This window comes from Callospermophilus lateralis, chromosome 13 (genome assembly GCF_048772815.1).
Source record: "Callospermophilus lateralis isolate mCalLat2 chromosome 13, mCalLat2.hap1, whole genome shotgun sequence".
Taxonomy (NCBI): Eukaryota; Metazoa; Chordata; class Mammalia; order Rodentia; family Sciuridae; genus Callospermophilus; species Callospermophilus lateralis.
Genome location: NC_135317.1, coordinates 57,679,357 through 57,697,357, shown reverse-complemented (window position 1 = coordinate 57,697,357; position 18,001 = coordinate 57,679,357). Strand labels below are relative to the sequence as shown.

General features: G+C 36.2%; 1 protein-coding gene and 1 pseudogene across 9 annotated transcripts in view; one reads left to right on the top strand and one right to left on the bottom strand.

Annotated features, from left to right (window-relative positions):
* The window catches only part of Cdc42bpa (CDC42 binding protein kinase alpha), a 323,243-nt gene that overhangs the window by 172,184 nt on the left and 133,058 nt on the right, over positions 1 to 18,001 (bottom strand). The window lies entirely within an intron of this gene.
* LOC143379416 (small ribosomal subunit protein uS10 pseudogene) lies at positions 16,960 to 17,317 on the top strand (annotated as a pseudogene).

Sequence of the window (18,001 nt, the reverse complement as noted above, 5' to 3'; positions counted from 1 at the left end):
CAGCTATTCCACTGACTGGGGATTTTTTCCCAGAATATATAAAGAACTTTTAATATCCAGAATATATAAAGAACTCAAAAAAAAAAAAAAAACCCTCAAGGCCCCCCCAACAAATGGCCCAATCGATAAATGGGTAAAAGAACTAAAAACACACTCTCAAAAAGAAGAAACACAAATGGCCAACAAAAATATGATAAAAATGTTCAGCACCTCTAGCAATTAGGGGAATGCAAATGAAAATTACACTAAGATTTCATACCACTTCAGTCAGAATGAAATTATCAAGAACACAAACAGTAATCAATGCTGACAAGGATGTGGGGAAAAAGGTACATTCTTACATTCTTGGAGGGTATGCAAATTAGTTCAATTACTCTAGAAAGCAGTGTGGAAATCCTCAAAAAACTAGGAATGGAACCACCATTGTGATTCAGCTACCCTGCTCCTCGGTATTTATCCAAAAGATCTAAAATCATCACAATATACAAATACAACCATTTCAATGTTTATAGCAGCACAGTTCACAATAGCCAAATTATGGAATCAATCGAAGTGCCTAACAAGAGATGAACAGATTAAGAGAATGTGGCATATATACACAATTAAGTTTTACTCTACCATAAAGAAGAATTAAATAATGGCATTTGCAGGTAAATGGATGGACATGGAGAAAATCATGCTAAGTGAAATAAGCCAGACTCAAAAATCAAAGGTCAAATGTTTTCTCTCATATGTGGAAGCAAGAGCAAAGCAAAAGAAAGGTGGCAGTTGGTCAAGAAGATTGTATATCATAATGATACAGGAAAGATCAGTGGAGTACAAGAAGGAGAATAAGAGAGCGAGGGAGGAAGAAAGGAAAAAGAGAATATGGAATAAATTTAACAAAATCATGTTATATTCATATATAAAGGGTGTAAAGGGAATTTCACATTTATGTATATGTAGAAGAAAGGAAGTTTAGTAGAGGAAGGAGAATAGGAGAAGGAAGGAGGGGAGGAAAAGTGGGGCCTGAAATCAAATTCCTTCACGTATGATTTTGGCAAAATAAACCCAAATACTATAATTTTAATGCTCTTTTTTAAAAAAAGGAATAATACAGTTAGACTCCCATCATGATAGCTTCTGTTATTTCCCTTATATTTACTATAGTTTTCCTTCTAAGCTGTAGTCCCCTTACAACAGAGGAAATTTAAGGTGCTTTTAAAGTCAACAACCTTGACTTCTTTTCCCTTTTTGTTGGGTTTTTCCACTATCTTGTCAAACTGCATTGAGGTTAGAAAACATACTTGGTACTGGCTGTACTCCTAACAGTGCATTCTTCCTTATAGAAGAATTACAGCTCATTCCTTAAGAGAAAAATTAAAGCATGATATTTGGGAAGCAGACCCGGGATCTCAGGCTGTAGACTGACAACTGATAAATAATCACAGGCTTCACCTTCTCTCATAATGGAACTCATACTTTTATATAAAGCTAATTATATCAGAGCATTACATCAGATTATTCTGGTTTGTCTTTATTCTCTTTATTCTAGAAATTGTTTCTCCCAATGAAGAAGAAAATAAAAAATAGAGGAAAATGAAAACAATAGTTATCTAAAAATAGAAGAGTAATTTGTTTAAAAAGTTGTAATGGAAAGAAATGCTTATATATTTTTACCATATGAGAAGAGTTGAAAATTTTAATATGTAAAAAGAGATTAATAATGAACATAAAGGGCAATTAATAAAAGAAATACAACTGTATACAATAGTATACAAAAACATTAAACCTCACAAGTACACATGTGACAAGCATTAAACAATTACACACGTGGGGCACAGAATTAGTGGCAAATGTAACTAATTGGCATTACATACCAATGTAGTATATAAAAATAGAAAACAGAAATCCCCATGTTTCTTATTTTCTTACTCCTTTATCTGCACCTAAGATCTTCTTGGGTGAAGACATATTTATCTCTATTCCTTCCAGAAACCATAACAAAATGACTACACTATTAAAAGGGAAAAAACCCAGAAGTAAATGTGAGAAAAGATAACAGAAGATAAAAGGTGAACTTGCTATTGTCATCAGAACAATACTGACATCAGACCAATATTGACATCAGATTCACCATTTTAGGTCGGGAACCATTTTATCTAGAGTTTCCAAAGTTTTGATTTGAGGCAACGCTACTTAACTTCCCATAAGAACATGTGCCTGCTAAAAGAAACGATCAACCCACCCCAGCTTAAACTCCTAAGCAGCTTACAATCAACCCCACCACAGTTTAAACTTGAGATTCCTCTTGCAGGCTATAAAGCTGCTCTGTGAGAGCCAACAAGCTGCTGCTCTCCTGGGAGGCACGGCCTTGTCGGTATGCCTCCTGCTACCTACAATAAAGCTCTTGCATGGGATTCTGGTGTGTGACGTGGTCTTTGGACTGTATGTGGACTCTGCAAGTGTACTTTCACTTGCAATCTTGGAAGATGGAAAATATATGTATGATAAATAATACACAGCAAAGAAAGATAAATGATAATTGTCCTCAAGTTGGAAAAAGAAAATAAATTAACTTGATGTACCATTTGATCTGTCTAAATAGTAGAAATGTGATTGTTAAAAAAGGCCTTACATTTGCCAGTAAATGGATGGAACTGGAGACTATCATACTAAGTGAAATAAGCCAATCACAAAAACTCAAAGGCCTAATGTTCTCTCTGATATGTGGATGCTAGCACACAATAAGGGGAGAGAAGACTAAACATTCATTGGATTAGACAAAGGGGAATGAAGGGATAGGAAGGGAGGTAGAAATAGGAAAGATAGTAGAAATGAGTTGGACATTATTTTCCTATGTTCATATATAAATATATAACCAATATAATTTCACATTATGTACAATCAGAAGAATGGGATGTTATACTCCATATATGTATAATATGTCAAAAACACATTCTACCGTCTAAATAATAAGAACAAATTAAAAAAAAAAAAGAAGAGAAAGAAAATCCCAAAAACCTAATTTAAAAATAGCAATAAAGCCAGGTGTGGTGGTGCATGCCTATAATCCAGTGGCTCTGGAGCTGAGGCAGGGGGATTGCAAGTTGAAAGCCAGCCTCAGCAACTTAGTAAGGCATTTAGCAACTCAGCAAGACCCTATCTCTAAACAAAATATTTCTTTAAAAAGGGCTGGGGGATATGGCTCAGTGGTTAAGCACCCCTGTGTGTGAGAGACCAACCTTGAACTTGACTGAGTCACACTCCCCGGCTGGGTTCTGAGGTGCTCAGTCACAGAAATGTGGCAGAGCTTTCCTCACCCTTCTTGGGTTTGAGGGTCAGTGTCTAGAGCATGGGTGTGTCTTGCTACAGCACCATGAGTGAAACTATGCTCACCTGTTCCTTTGTAATATAACCCCTTGCCCTGTTTAGGATAGAATCTTCCATGGAAGTGCCTTGTGTGTGTTCCCTTCTCTAACTGTGCCCTTGGATGTGGCCTACCCAGGTGTCAGTCAACCTGCTGACAGTGGACATCATGAAGATAGACTCAGCCCCCTGAAACCTGACCCCTTGCCTCATTTGAATAGCTTCTCCTCAATAAAAGGGGTCAATGCGTGCTCTCCCTCTCTCTCTTCCTGCGGACCCTTAAGGTCAGAGAAGCCATCATAGTGACGCCAAAGAAAAAGGTATTGTGTCTCCTGGTGGTTATTTCGTGCAGCCCAGTTAGCCCAGTTTAACTGGAGTGACCCCTGAGCCTTTTAGTCTCAAGAACAGAAACCCAGCACCTGTGTGTTCAATCTTCGGGGGGGGGGGGGGGGGAGCAATAGATTTAATAGAAATAGACATTCTCAAAATAAGACCTAAATGGCAGACAGGTACATAAAGTGTTTGACACCACTGATCATCAGGGAAACACAAATCAAGACCATAATGAGATATTGTCTCTCCCTAGTAAAAAAGCCTGTATCAAAAAGTCTAAAGATAACAAGTGCTGGTAAGAATGTGTAGAAAAGGGAATCTATTATATGCTCTTAGTGGGAATATAAATTATCTCAGCCATTATGGAAAACAGTATGGTTTCTCAACAAACTAAAACTACCACTACCTCTGATTCATCAATCCCTCTACTAGTTCTATATCCAAAAGAAATGAAATCAGTATGCCAAAGAGACACTGGCACTCACATGTTCATTACAGAATTATTCACAATAGTCAGGAACTGGAAACAATCTGGGTATTCATCAATTGATGAATAAAGAAAACATGGCGCATAAGCACAGTGACATACTATTCAGCCATTAAAAAAGAAAAGAAATCCTGTCATTTACCACAATGTGTCTAGAACGGAAAATCGTGACATTAAATGAAATAAACCAGGCACAGAAAGACAAGTCCATATGATCTTACTTATATGTAAAATCTAAAACAAAGTTGATCTCAGAGAAGTTGAGAATAAGAATTGTGGTTATCAGATGAGGGGGGAAGGATGGAGAAAGGTTCAATAGGTTCTAAGGTATACTTAGAAGCAAGAAGGTCTCATGTGGGGACCATAGGTAATAATTATGTACCATATATTACAAATAGCTAGAAGAAAGAATTTTGGAAGTTTTTACCATAAGAGAATGACAAATGTTTGAGGAAATAAATATGTTTAACCTGGAAAAAAAAAAAAGAAGAAAACTGGATGAGGAGGAAGAGGAGAGAGAACTCAAAGCATCAGCATGATTGTTAGGTACTTGGTATATACAGAAGGAAAACACCATGCATATTAGACAAACAACTTAAAAAACAGAGACCCTTGCTAAGTATAGGAAAATAGTACACCAGAAAAGAAACACACTTCTTGGCTCAGTAATAAATCATATATACAAAGTCTCTATCATGTATTAACTACACAATAAAGTAAAAACAGAATCAGTGAGAGAATGAAGGAGAAAAATAGGAGGGACACAAATAGGTAAATCCTTAAATAACATAAGAGGTAGTCAATAAACATCCTATCAAACTGTCCAGAATTTAAAAATCTTGAAATATCTGGAAATAGATATTGATATTAGAGATATGGGGTTAAATACCAGAAAAACAGCTTAAAGGAATTCAATATGTGTGCCACTAGTGAGCAGGTATAAGAAGTGTGAAATGGTACTACTTTTCAATGTTATCTTTTATTTCAATTAACATACAGTATTTCTACATATCTGTGAGGTACAATATGATGTATTTTGATTCCTGTACACATTAGATAACATTAATTCAGAGTACATAGCAAATTCATCACCTTAAACTTTTATTTCTTTATTTTATTTACATTCAAATTACTCTCATCTAACTATTTTGAGATATACAATGTATTAGTATTAATCACATTCCCCCTGTTGTGCCTTAGAACCAGCACATATTCCTCCTAGGAATATGTAATACTGTATCCCTTGAGCAATCTTTTCCTCCTCTCTCCCAACTATTCTACTCTCAATTTTGATAAGATCAACTTTTTTATAAACCTTTTTTATTCTAATTGGGTTTCATGTTTACTATATACAGTATTAATTGAAATTAATTTAAAATCAAAATACATATATAATCTCTGAATCATATAATCAAATAATACATAAATTATTTAACTAAGCCACTGGAGCATCTGAAGTCATCAATATTTTTAGTTAAAACAATTAATGAGAACCCAGATCATAAATAAAAAACATAATGCTACAATGATAATCCTAATCTATCTCTGCTTGTCCAACATAAATAAAATTATAAATTTAATATGTTGCCTACTGACTCAATGCACATCCTCACTCATTTTATTCCATTGCTGAAAGTCTCTCTGCTCTTAAAATGATCAGTCTTTAGGCAGATGGAAACTTAGAAATCCTCCAGATTAAGGAGGCCTGAAAAAGATGAGCTACTTTCCCCTAGTTATGTCTGAAAAAAAAATTAGGTCTTATTTTTACTGAGGGAAGGATTAAAATCCTGAAAAGAGACAGAATTTAAAGAATTCATAAGGTGGAGGAAAAAATGACTTTTCCATCTAATTTAGGCACTGAATATGACTACCAAGCACTAAACTACCAAGCACTTCGAAGACCTAATATACAAATTCATGAACTTTAACACTGCAAGGCAAAGAAAAACGTCCCTTCCTCCTTTCTCAACAAAAGACTGAATCTTGACCTTTTGTGGTTTCCTTTTTCCTTAAAGATTCTCTATCATTTTCATTTAAATCTAATTTTACAGTGGACAAAAGAAAAACGTTAGAGAGAAGTAATATAAGATATGACTAAAAATGGATTTAACCCATACAAGAACAGCCCTAGATTTTTTTTTTTCCACTCTAAGTTTTTTTAAGTATGGGCAAAGTGAACAGAGACCACAGACTGACATTCCCACAAATGCTTGTGGGTCTGGATAAGTCTGAACAACACCCATCATTTGAGTAAAGAATACTCTTAATTATTTCACAAGAATGTTCTCACTAACATAACAAGCATACATAAATACTTCATTCAAATTTGTGGGGGGGTAGGGTAAAGGAACTGAAAGAGCTCTCCTGTAGACTGAGTACAAAGTAGGTGACACTAACTTAACTGACAGTACCTTCAATCCCCAAAACTTCCCTTTCAGGCATCTAGAAGAGACAGAATCAAAGAGAAATAGGCAGATAAACATTTATTTATTCTCTCTACAAATAATTTGATCACTGAATCAAGGTTTTGGCATCTTAAAATGCTACCTAGAGAAAAAAAGACAGAGGTCTCCTAAAAACTGTTTTATGCTCAGTATTTGATAAAACCTCTCTAAATAATTAAAAATCATAGATACTAATTGGGTTTCATTTTTACTATATAAGTGAAATCTTTTCAGTTTGAAACCTACAATGACTTCCATGACATCTGTCACTGTTGATTATTCTCCCAACTATACCACTTTCTCCTATTTCTTCTCTTAACTCAGATGAATTTTTTCCAGTTTCCTCTTGTTTGGATGCGGGATGTCCCCCAAAAGCTCAACTCTGCAAAATGCAAGAAGGTTCAGAAGAGAAATGATTGTGTTATTAAGAGTCTTAACCCAATCAGTGAATTAATCCCTGATAGGGATTAACTGAGTGGTAATTGAAGTGGTAGGGTGTAGCTGGAGAAAGTGGGATATATATTTGTACATGGCAAGTGAAGACTGGCCGAGCCCTCCCTCCCTCCCTCCCTCTCTTTCTCCCCCCTTTCTAATCATCATGTGAGCTGCTTCCCTCTGCCATACCCTTCCACTATGATGTTCTGCCTCACATTGAACCCTGAGGAATGGAGCCTATTATCTATTGGTTAAGACCTTTGAAACTGTGAGCCCCTAAATAAACTTCCCTCTCGACAGTTGTGCCAGTAGGGTCATTTAGTCACAGCAGGAAAAAAGCTGACTAAACCATCTCTCCTGGCTCCATTTTCCAAAAGCATGATTTCCGTTCCCCTAATGGTATCCTTCCCTAAGATATACTAAAACGAAACACTCTACTTTTTTTTTTTGGGGGGGGGGGGTGGCTCACTCAGTGATACTCTCCTTGGGGGTGCCTGTCTTTTCCCAGACTTAAAGTTAGTTGGTCCTGAATCTCTGATGGATTTTTTTTTAATCATAATTTCTTTGTATGTTTTCTCTTAGTGGTGCTCTAGGTATTATAAGCTATAACCTTATATTCTTTTTCCTTCTCATTTTGAGACAGGGTTTTTCTTTTTTTTTCTTTTTTTTTTATTGGTTGTTCAAAATATTACAAAGCTCTTGACATCTCATATTACATATATTAGGTTTTTCTATGTTGCCTAAGCTAGTCTCAAATGTACAATCCTCCTGCCTCAATCTTCCAAGTAATTGGGAATACAGGTATATACCATCACACCTGGCCACAACCTTATTATTCATAGTCCACTTAAAAATACTTTTAACTACCTTACAAAAAAGAAATGTTAAAATTCTATCCCTTCACGATTATTAAACAGATATTACCTAGACATTCATTATAAACCCCAAAAGGCAATATTATAACTTGCTCTTGAATAGTCAGATGTTTTACGAATTAATAAGGCAAAAATTTACAGTGTTGTATTTATCTAAATATTTACAATTCTGAGTGCCTTAGATTCCTTTCTGCATACTCAAGTTTCAATTTACTATCATTTCCCTGAAGCCTGAAGAACTTCATTTAGCATTGTTTGCAGGTCTATTGCAATAAATTCTTTTTTCTTTTTCCTAAGAACGTATTTCACTTTTATTCTTTTTAAAATATTTTTTGTAGTTGTAGATGGACAGAATGCCTTTATTTTTATTTGTTTACTTTTATGTGATGCTGAGGATCAAACCCAGTGCCTCACATACGCTAGGCAAGTGCTCTGCCACTGAGCTATAGCCCAAGTCCTCACTTTTCTTCTTGAAGGATAGTTTTACTTGATAAAGAATTCTTAGTTGACAATCTCCTAGCTCCAATACTTTCTTATGAGAACTAATCTCTTAATGAAATTGTGGTTTCCCTATAGGTAATGTGTCTCCTTGATGATTCCAAAATTTGCTTGTTTGGGCTTTCAATAGCTTCACTATAGACACTGTCATGGCCTTATTTGCATGTTCATCTTCTCATATTCATTAAGTATCTCAAATACATTAGTTTGTATCTTTAATGTGATTTGAACAATTTGGGGCCATTATTTCTTCAGATTTTTTTTCCCTGTCCATTGTTATTCTTTTCATTCTGGATCTCAAAAGTACAAGCACACAAATCTTTTGGTATTTCCAATAGGTCCCTGAAGTGTTATCATTTTAATCTTTTTCTCCCTGTTCTTCAACTTTCAATAATTCATATTCATCTATCTCCAGGTCTATACTTTGTTATCTCCATAGTTTTTACAGAGAAATTTTTCTTTTCAGATATTGTATTTTCAATTTCCATTTGATTTAGAAATTGTTTGTGTTTCCTATCTTTTCATTTACCATGAGTAGATACTTCAAGAATAGTTACAACAGCCACCTGAAGATCCTTTTTTGCTAGTTTCTACCTCTGGGTCATTTCAGAAATAATTGGTATTATTTTCTCTTGGAAATATATCACATTTTCATGTTTATTCAGGATATTTATGGACTATATCCTGAAATACTGGGTAATTATGAACTTATATCTTGAACACAATGAATTTTAATGGTTGAAATCTGCATTCTTCTATTTTTCTCCAATTAGTGGTTTGTCTGTCTGTTGCCCCCTACCCTTTTGCTTTATCAACTGATTTATCACATTGAAAGTGCAAACTTGTTATTCTAGAAGTTCTGGTCTCAGTTAATATCTTTTCTCTTTTAGATGAGCAGCTTCAAATCAGAAACGTGGGCCCATAGATTTTAGATCCCCTCTATAGTAAACACAATTTCCCAAAATTCAGCTTTCATACTTCAGGAGCAATAAAGACTGAAGTTTTTCTAACTGTGTCCAAGCCACATTGTTTATCATGTTGTCTTCACCCAAACCCAGGCCTAGAGCTGCAAAAAAGTAACCTCCTTTCACATGCCTCTTCTTTTAGTGTACATTCCTATCAGTTCCACCTGCTTCTGCTTATCCTCTGTTGCTTTTAGGATGCTAGTTTGGTTTGGTTTTGTATTTATTTATTTGTTTGTTTGTTTGTTGCAGTTAAACAGAATACCTTTGTTTTATTTATTTATTTTTATGTGGTGCTAAGGATCAAACCCAGGGCCTCCCACCTGCCAGGCAAGCGCTCTACCACTGAGCCACAACCCCAACCCCACTAGTTTTGTTTTATACCCAGATTTTTAGTTGTTTTCTGTGACTGTCGAGAAAGATCTCACTCATTCACAACCCCTCCTTGGATATTTGAACCACTACTGTGTTTTCTAACAGATGCAGCCAATCTATATCTAACAAAGCACCTTTGGTTTTTAAATTTCATGGATGTAACAATAAAATCTCTCATTGTACAATCTCATCTAGACTCTTGCTACTCCCCTGTCAAGAGGAATTGTTCTGGTTAAACCTCGACAGCCTTATTTATGACTGCACCTTCAACTGTGAAATTGAGACTTGATGACTTTCAAGGCTAGGACACAAAGATATCATGCAATTCTTTGTTCTCTTGGAGCACCTGTACTTGGAACCTAGTCATAATGTTGATAAGAAACTTAAGTAGCCCATGGAGAAGCCCCAGGCCCACAGCGCTGGCTGACGCCTAACCCAACTGATGGGCAGCTAGGTATGTAAGTGAGACATCCTGGTGGATCTTCCAACCCCAAGTGGGCCACTAAAACTCATGCTACACAATGAAGAGACAATTAGTACCAAATTGCAGATTCGTGAGCAAAAAAACGTGACTGTTGTTTTATATTAGCCTCTATGTTTCTGGATGTAGGGTGGACAGAGATGGTTGCCTTCTCTTTCAATAAAGGGCTTTGCTCCAGATATCAGTCAGATCCTTCAGAGGAACATTTGCCTTTCTTGGAGCAGGCCATATGCACTGAATGACTTTATTAGAAATACATTGGCTGCATCATCAGGCCATTTTGACCAAATTACCAACAACTCAGATGCAATAGCCTCTTCAGAACTCCAGTTGGGGCTGACTGAGGTTTTGGTCCATAGTGTAATTCTGCTATCTTCCACTCCCTTCCACAAGTATTAATCCCTATTAAATATCCTGCATAATACATACTGGCTCAGTGCCTACTTCTGAAGAACACAGCATACTATGTAGCAATTGATAAGTGGAATAACAGCACAACAAATTCCATTTTATGATATAAGATGCAAAATAACATCTGGCATTCAGATCCACTCTGAGTTAGTGAAATCTTGCAAGCCAGCCAATAAGATACCAAATACTTTTAATAAAGGAAGTGAAAGGACAGGCAAAATATTAAATGACAACCCATGAAAACTGAGAAAGTAACAGAAATGTTTAGATAAGATGAACTCTAAATTATCACTGTTAAAGCATTATTCAAATTTCTAAGTAACACTGAACTTTAAAAAAAGCATTATTTTAAAATAATAAATCAAAATTAATATTTATAATGATACATATTTTCATTTATAACAGTTAAGAATTTTTTAAAAGCATTCCAAAACAATGACTATATAAAAAAGGAAGTCAGATGCATCATTATTACAAATATTATCCCTATAATAGTAAAATGTGAGTTCAAAATTAATTCATCTACAAAGCAATAGTTTTTAATTCTGGCTGGACATCAAAACTGACTAGAAAGCTTATTTAATCATATTAGTTGGGACCCAATTCATACACTGAAAATCAGATTACTGCATAGTAACTGAGCAATAAGAACTACTAATTTAAGGCATGCATTTCTCTTTCCCATCAGCAGCATGTCTCTCCCAATCAGTTCCTTCTCATTGTTTATATGGGTTAGAAGAAAGGATTCATATAAGAATGCTTTATTTTCTGTTCTTCCTACTCCCCTTCATATATACATACAGAAAAAATTACCATACTGCATTGTGATACAACACCACTTCACCTACAGGTATTAAAAAAAAAAAAGCCTCATGCTACATTGTAATACTACAACCAAACTGCATCTTAAATCAAAAAATCAATAAATAGGATGGCATCAAATTAAAAAGCTTCTTCACAGCAAAGGAAAGAATCAAGAACGTGAAGAGGGAGCCAACAAAATGGGAGAAAATCTTTACCACCTGCTCCTCAGATAGGGCATTAATATCTAGGATACACAAAAAACTTTTTGTTTAAAAAAAAACCCTACTCAATAAATGGGCAAAGGAACTAAACAGACATTTCTCAAAATAAGAAATCTGAACCGTCAATAAATATATGAAAAAAATCTTCAACAATTAAGAGAAATGCAAATTAAAACTACACTGACATTTCATTTCACTCCAGTCAGAATGGCAATTATCTAGAATATGAGTAATAATAAATGTTGGCAAGGATGTGGGGGAAGGGTACACTTATATATTGTTGGTGGGACTGCAAACTGGTGCCAACACTCTGGTAAGCAGTATGGAGATTCCTCAAAAACTAGGAACAGAACCACCACATGACCCTGCTATCCCACTCCTCAATATATATCCAAAGGATTTAAAATCAATACACTATAGGGATGCAGCCACTGCAATGTTTATAGCAGCACAATTCACAATAGGCAAGACATGGAGCCAATCTAGGTGCCCTTCAACAGATGAATGGATAAAGAAAATGTGGTACATATACACAACTGGAGTATTACTCAGCCATAAAGAACAACTACTTTAGTACGGTATTTGCCAGTAAATGGATGAAACTGGAGACTGTCATGCTAAGTGAAACAAGCCAGTTCCCAAAAGTAAATGTTTTCTCTGATAAGTAGAAGCTAATCCAAAATCAAGCGGGGAGGGGGCTTACAAAAAAGAATTTAAGAAAGATCAGTGGAGTAGACAAACAGGAATGTAGGGAAGGGAGAAAGGATGAGATAGGAAGATAGTGGAATGAATCTGACTTAACATTCCTATGTACATATATGAATATACCATAGTGAATCTCACCATCCTGTACATCCACAACACATTATTTAAAATAAAAATAAAACACAAGTAAATAGCAGAAAGATCAGTAGAACACAGGGAAAGGAACAAGAGATGGGAGGATGGGGTAGGAAAGAGAATTACTGGGGATTGGCATAAAACAAATTATATTTCATGCTTTTATAATTATGCCAAAAGAAATTCTATTATCATATATGACTAAGTGTCCAAAGTATTTAGGGTTGAATAACTATGAATGCTTTCTATTTTCACTGTTCAAGGGCTGGGGACATAGCTCAGTTGGTAGAGGGGTTGGTTGCCTTACATGCATAAGACCCTGGGTTCAAGTCCCAGCACAACAACAACAACAACAACAAAAAAAAAAAAAAAAAAAAAAAACATCATTTTTTTACTGTTCAAAAGCCCTTAACTTGATGATGTAATAATATATAATCATAATAATAGTATGTCTAGGATTTTAAATAAATAAATAAATACTCTTAATTTTTCAAAAGAAATGGCATATCAGTAATAAAGAAAAGTTACACTAGTAAAATTTTGTCATAGATTGTTGAGAGACACAGCCGAAGGGGCCCCAGCAAACTTCCAGCTGCCAGCAAACTTCCAGACTGCTGGCTGATGATTGGCTCACAGCGGCCCCAGCAACATCTAGCTGATTGGCTCCTCTGCAGTGATGCTCATTGGAGATGCTCATTGAGCTGTTTCCCTGCCCTTTCAGAGGAGGAGGGTTTAACAAAACTAGGTATCAAAGGAGTAGAATACCAGGTTTTTGCCCACGGTGCCATAGAGGGAGACATTGGGCTAATAAATGCCGTTCTCAGACCACCATAGAGGGTACTCCATTATCAAAAAACGAACAAGGATCAAGTGTTTATCCACGATATCGTGGAGAAAGGCATCGGGCTCCGTTGCCAAAAAATGGACAGAGGGGCCCAATGCTCCAGGGCCCAAAACCACAAATACACGGAGCACTGGAGGAACCCAGCAACCCCATCAGGGTAGTGCCCAGGACACATTGTCCACCAGATCCCTCATCAGACAAACCAGAGGGAGCGCAGGGTAACTTCCAGACTGCCGGCTAATGATTGGCTCACAGCGGCCCCAGCAACATCTAGCTGATTGGCTCCTCTGCAGTGATGCTCATTGGAGATGCTCATTGAGCTGTTTCCCTGCCCTTTCAGACTACCAGCTGACAATTGGCTCACAGCGGCCCCAGCAACATCTACCAACATCTAGCTGATTGGCTCCTCTGCGGTGATGCTCATTGGGCTGTTTCCCTGCCCTTTCAGACCACGGAGCTGCTCATTGGGGGACTTTTTTGGCTCCGCCCATGCGACCCAGCCAATCGGCCTCAAGAGCAGAAGGATTTTGGGAGGTGAAGAGGCTGGTGGGTGAGAGAGTGGCTGGTGGGAAGCCGGTTGGGCTCTGAGGGTTTTTGCGGAGGAGCTGTTTTGTTTGGCGTGTGTGGTTCTAAAAATAAAGTTAGTTTCTTTTGACAAGTGGCTCCTGAATTGTGCCCAGCCCTTTTCATTAGTTAGAAACTAGAATTCTTAATGGGAACACTAATTTGGGGCTCATCTACAATTTGGAAAAGTTATTGATAAAATTCTCTCAAACTTCTCAATTTCTCTTTTTCCATTGCATATTGTCTTTTTTTTTTTTTTTAAGAATTCTATGTGAAAGCAGGCATGGCGGTATATGCCTATAATCCCAGTTACTGAGGCTGAGTCAGAAGGATAGCAAGGATAGCAAATTTGAGGCCAGCATGAACAAAAGGCTAGCCTGGGCACCTCAGCCAGACTCTGTCTCAAAATAAAAACTAAAAAGGATTGGGGATATAGCTTAGTGGTACAGTGTGCCCAGGGGTTCAATCCTCAGTACTAGGGAAAAAAAATTTCTACGTGAATAATAAAAAATTAATGATCATAAAATTCCAGGTACTGTAAAATAATGGTGGCTGTCCAAATCCTAATCCTTCAAAACCCATCCAGACAACAATCAACAGTGAAAGCAACGCAGGGACAACACTGACAGCATAACTCAAAGAAAGATTACCATGAAATTCAAAGTTATGTGTATTTATGGAAATAACTATTTGAATATAGCAAATTCAACTTTAGAGGACATTGGCTGAAAGAGAAAGAAACTGTGAGAAAAAGAAGAGCAGGGAGCCAAGGTATGATAAAACACAGATTAAACCACTAACCACCATCACTGAAAAGGTTCTATGATGAGTGAGTTGGCTAATACAGAATAATTCAGGAAAGATAAATGAAGAGGACACTGGTATCTGGACTACCTTTACAACTTTCTGTAAATCTGAAATTATTTCAGAATAAAATGTTCACTTAAATAAAAAAAAATATATTATGAAGCAAATTTATGTAAATATTATATTGTGATCCTCTATCTTGTTTTATATTAATATATGTCTTCATGCTTATGATACGACAAATATTTGTATTTGGATAGACAACATATTACTAGAAAAATCAACTTTGTAAAACTGTATTAAGAGTCAATAGTATTTGATTTGTGAACGATTTCTTGGGAACTGTAATGTTTTGTAATAAACACCAAAAGACCAAGAATTTTCAGGGGTCCTATGATCTTGTCCCTCTTCTTCAATTGCCCTCCCTACCCCTCTTCCCATGATCTAAACCTCCATCCCCTGGATAAATCCAAACTGGCCAAATTATCAGCTATTAAACAGCAAAAAAAACCTACTTTCTATTCTGAGAACCACACTTTAACTATAACCTCCAACTGTCCTTTCTTGCTTAAGTCTATAAAAACTGTCTTTGTTTCGTAAGACAGTGTTTTAGTCAGCTCTAACTCAATGGGACTCTACTAATACATCATAATCTTCTGACTTTCATTTTTCAGATTATATTTACTTCCATACTGGGATACGATACACACTGGTCTTGGTGGTAAGATTCAACCACCTTACGTAAACAGTTTTACAATAATACTGATGTGGACAATCCAATGTACGGGGAGATTCAATTAAAGCCTTCTGAAGATCCAATAAAATAATAAAATGAAGGATGTAATTTCTTTTTTTCAGCTTCTTTTTTTTCATATCTGTTTGTATATAAATTGTTCACACCAATTCATATCTTCATACATGTAGTTTGGATAATGATGCCCATCACATTCCACCATCAATACTAACCTCCTACCACCGCCCTTCCCTCCCACCCCTATGCTAATAGTTCTGCACAAGTTTTCCATTTGGTACAAATAGTGGTAGAAAAAATGAAGGAAACAAGTAATTAGTACAAAAATATGAAAATAGGGCTGGGGTGATGGCTCAATGGTAGAGTGCGTCTAGCATGTGTGAGGCACTGGGTTCAATTTTCAGCACTGCATATAAATAAATAAAATAAAGGTCTGTTGACACCTAAAAAAAATTTTTAAAAATATGAAAATATATGATAGCATTAGAGATCAGATTAGAAGTTTCCTTAAAATCTATCCTTATCCTGCACTGTTTACTCCAAATAACAGATGTCTTCACATTGATACCACTGCTGTGTCTGTGAGTGTTATACTCCTGTAGATGCCCTGACAAACAGTATTGGTTTGCTATAAGAGCACCTTGTCTAAAGACCAGATGGTGAACTGTGTAGTGAAGAGCTAATCTTACTCAAACTAAGGTCCCACCTTTGTCTTTTTATGATGGGTATCATTTGTATAGGCCATGTTAAGTTCTGACTCTAGAAAGGATTACAATTAAAGGCATCATCCCAGCTTCTAGGAGCAGAGGAGAAGTCTAAGGATAGTAACACTGGCAGTGGAAAAAGGCTCAGGTGTACTTCCATAGTTAGCAAAACTCCATGTGACAGTCATGTACTAACTCCTGCAAGAGAGGATGATGGGAGTTCTGCTTTTGGTATTTTTAAACTCTACCCCACTCACATCTTCCTTTAGCTGGTTTAAATCCATATTCTGATAGGTAACAAATCGTAACTGTTAAGTACAACAGATTTCAATGAGTCCTATGAGTCTGCCTGCAAAATTATCCGAGGTTGGGGTGGTTTTGAAAACCCTGAAACTTTGAATTGGTATCAGAATTGATGGTGTTCTTTTGGAAATTTCCCCTCTAACTTTATAGCTGACCCAAATTCCTCGAAGTAACTAAATACCAATCAATGAACTTTAATGAAATGATTATCTTTATTAAAATAATCCCTAGAATGGTACGTGTCCTGAGTTCATCTGTAGCTCTACTGTAACAATGTTGAACTACAACAATACCTATTCTTTAATAATTTCAGGATATTACACAAATAGCTCCTCCATTGGCAATATAGAAAATTACAGCTTTCTATTTGATTGTGGGTATGGAGGAGCCCTCTCCTGACAGTTTCTGCTCCTGACTCACCGCTGTTCACTCCTGCTGAGGAACAAGTGGGTCAGGAAGCCACGCTGCAGCCATGGCATTTAAAGACACCGGAAAGACACCTGTGGAACCAGAGGTGGCGATTCATCGAATTAGAATTACCCTTACCAGCCGAATCGTGAAGTCGCTCGAGAAAGTGTGTGCTGACTTGATCAGGGCACAAAGGAAAAGAATCTCAAGTGAAAAGACCTGTTCGCATGCCTACTAAGACTTTGAGAATCACTACAAGAAAAACACCTTGTGGTGAAGGTTCCAAGCCATGGGATCATTTCCAGATGAGAATCCACAAGTGACTCGTTGACTTGCACAGCCTTTCTGAGATTGTTAAGCAGATTACTTCCATCAGTATTGAGCCAGGAGTGGAAGTTGAAGTCACCATTGCAGATGCCTAAGTCAACTGTTTTAATAAATTGATTTTCAGTTGTTAAAATAAAATTTTAAAAAATTCCAACTTTAAAATGTGACTCAGAAAAAAAAAAAAAAAAAATGTGACTCAGGTCTATGAGGGAGGGACTAAAGGGAGTTCTAACAAAGCCTCAGGCCTCCAAGTGATTCTAACTCATTATAAAGTAATGATTTTACACATACCAAGAGGATAACTACCAAATAGTATTCACAAATCTAAGATAAAAGAGATGAATCCCTGGTGAAGGCCCAGGATATACCTATCCTACATAAAATTCTTAAGGAATAGGCATGAAAAACTCCCTAGAATTTAATTCTGTGTGTTTCCCAAAAAAATTTTTTATTAAATTCCTTTTTCTGTTATTTATCAGTATAAAGCTAATACCATTCTCTAAAACATTATTAACATCAAGAAAATGAGGTTAATAAAAATTGCCAATCCTAAGTATTGAATATGAAACAGGTAAGATGAGGAAAAATGGGAGTTATGAAGGAATCCATAAATAAGTTAACATTTTTATTTTTGTTTTTGGACTAGGGTAAAAAAAGATCACTTCACAAATATATGTTATCCTAACAACTTATCCAAGCTAATATTTAAAGTGTTGGGAGGAAAAAAGTAGGAAAGAACACATACTTCATTAAAGTTTCTCCAAACCTGCTGAATTTGT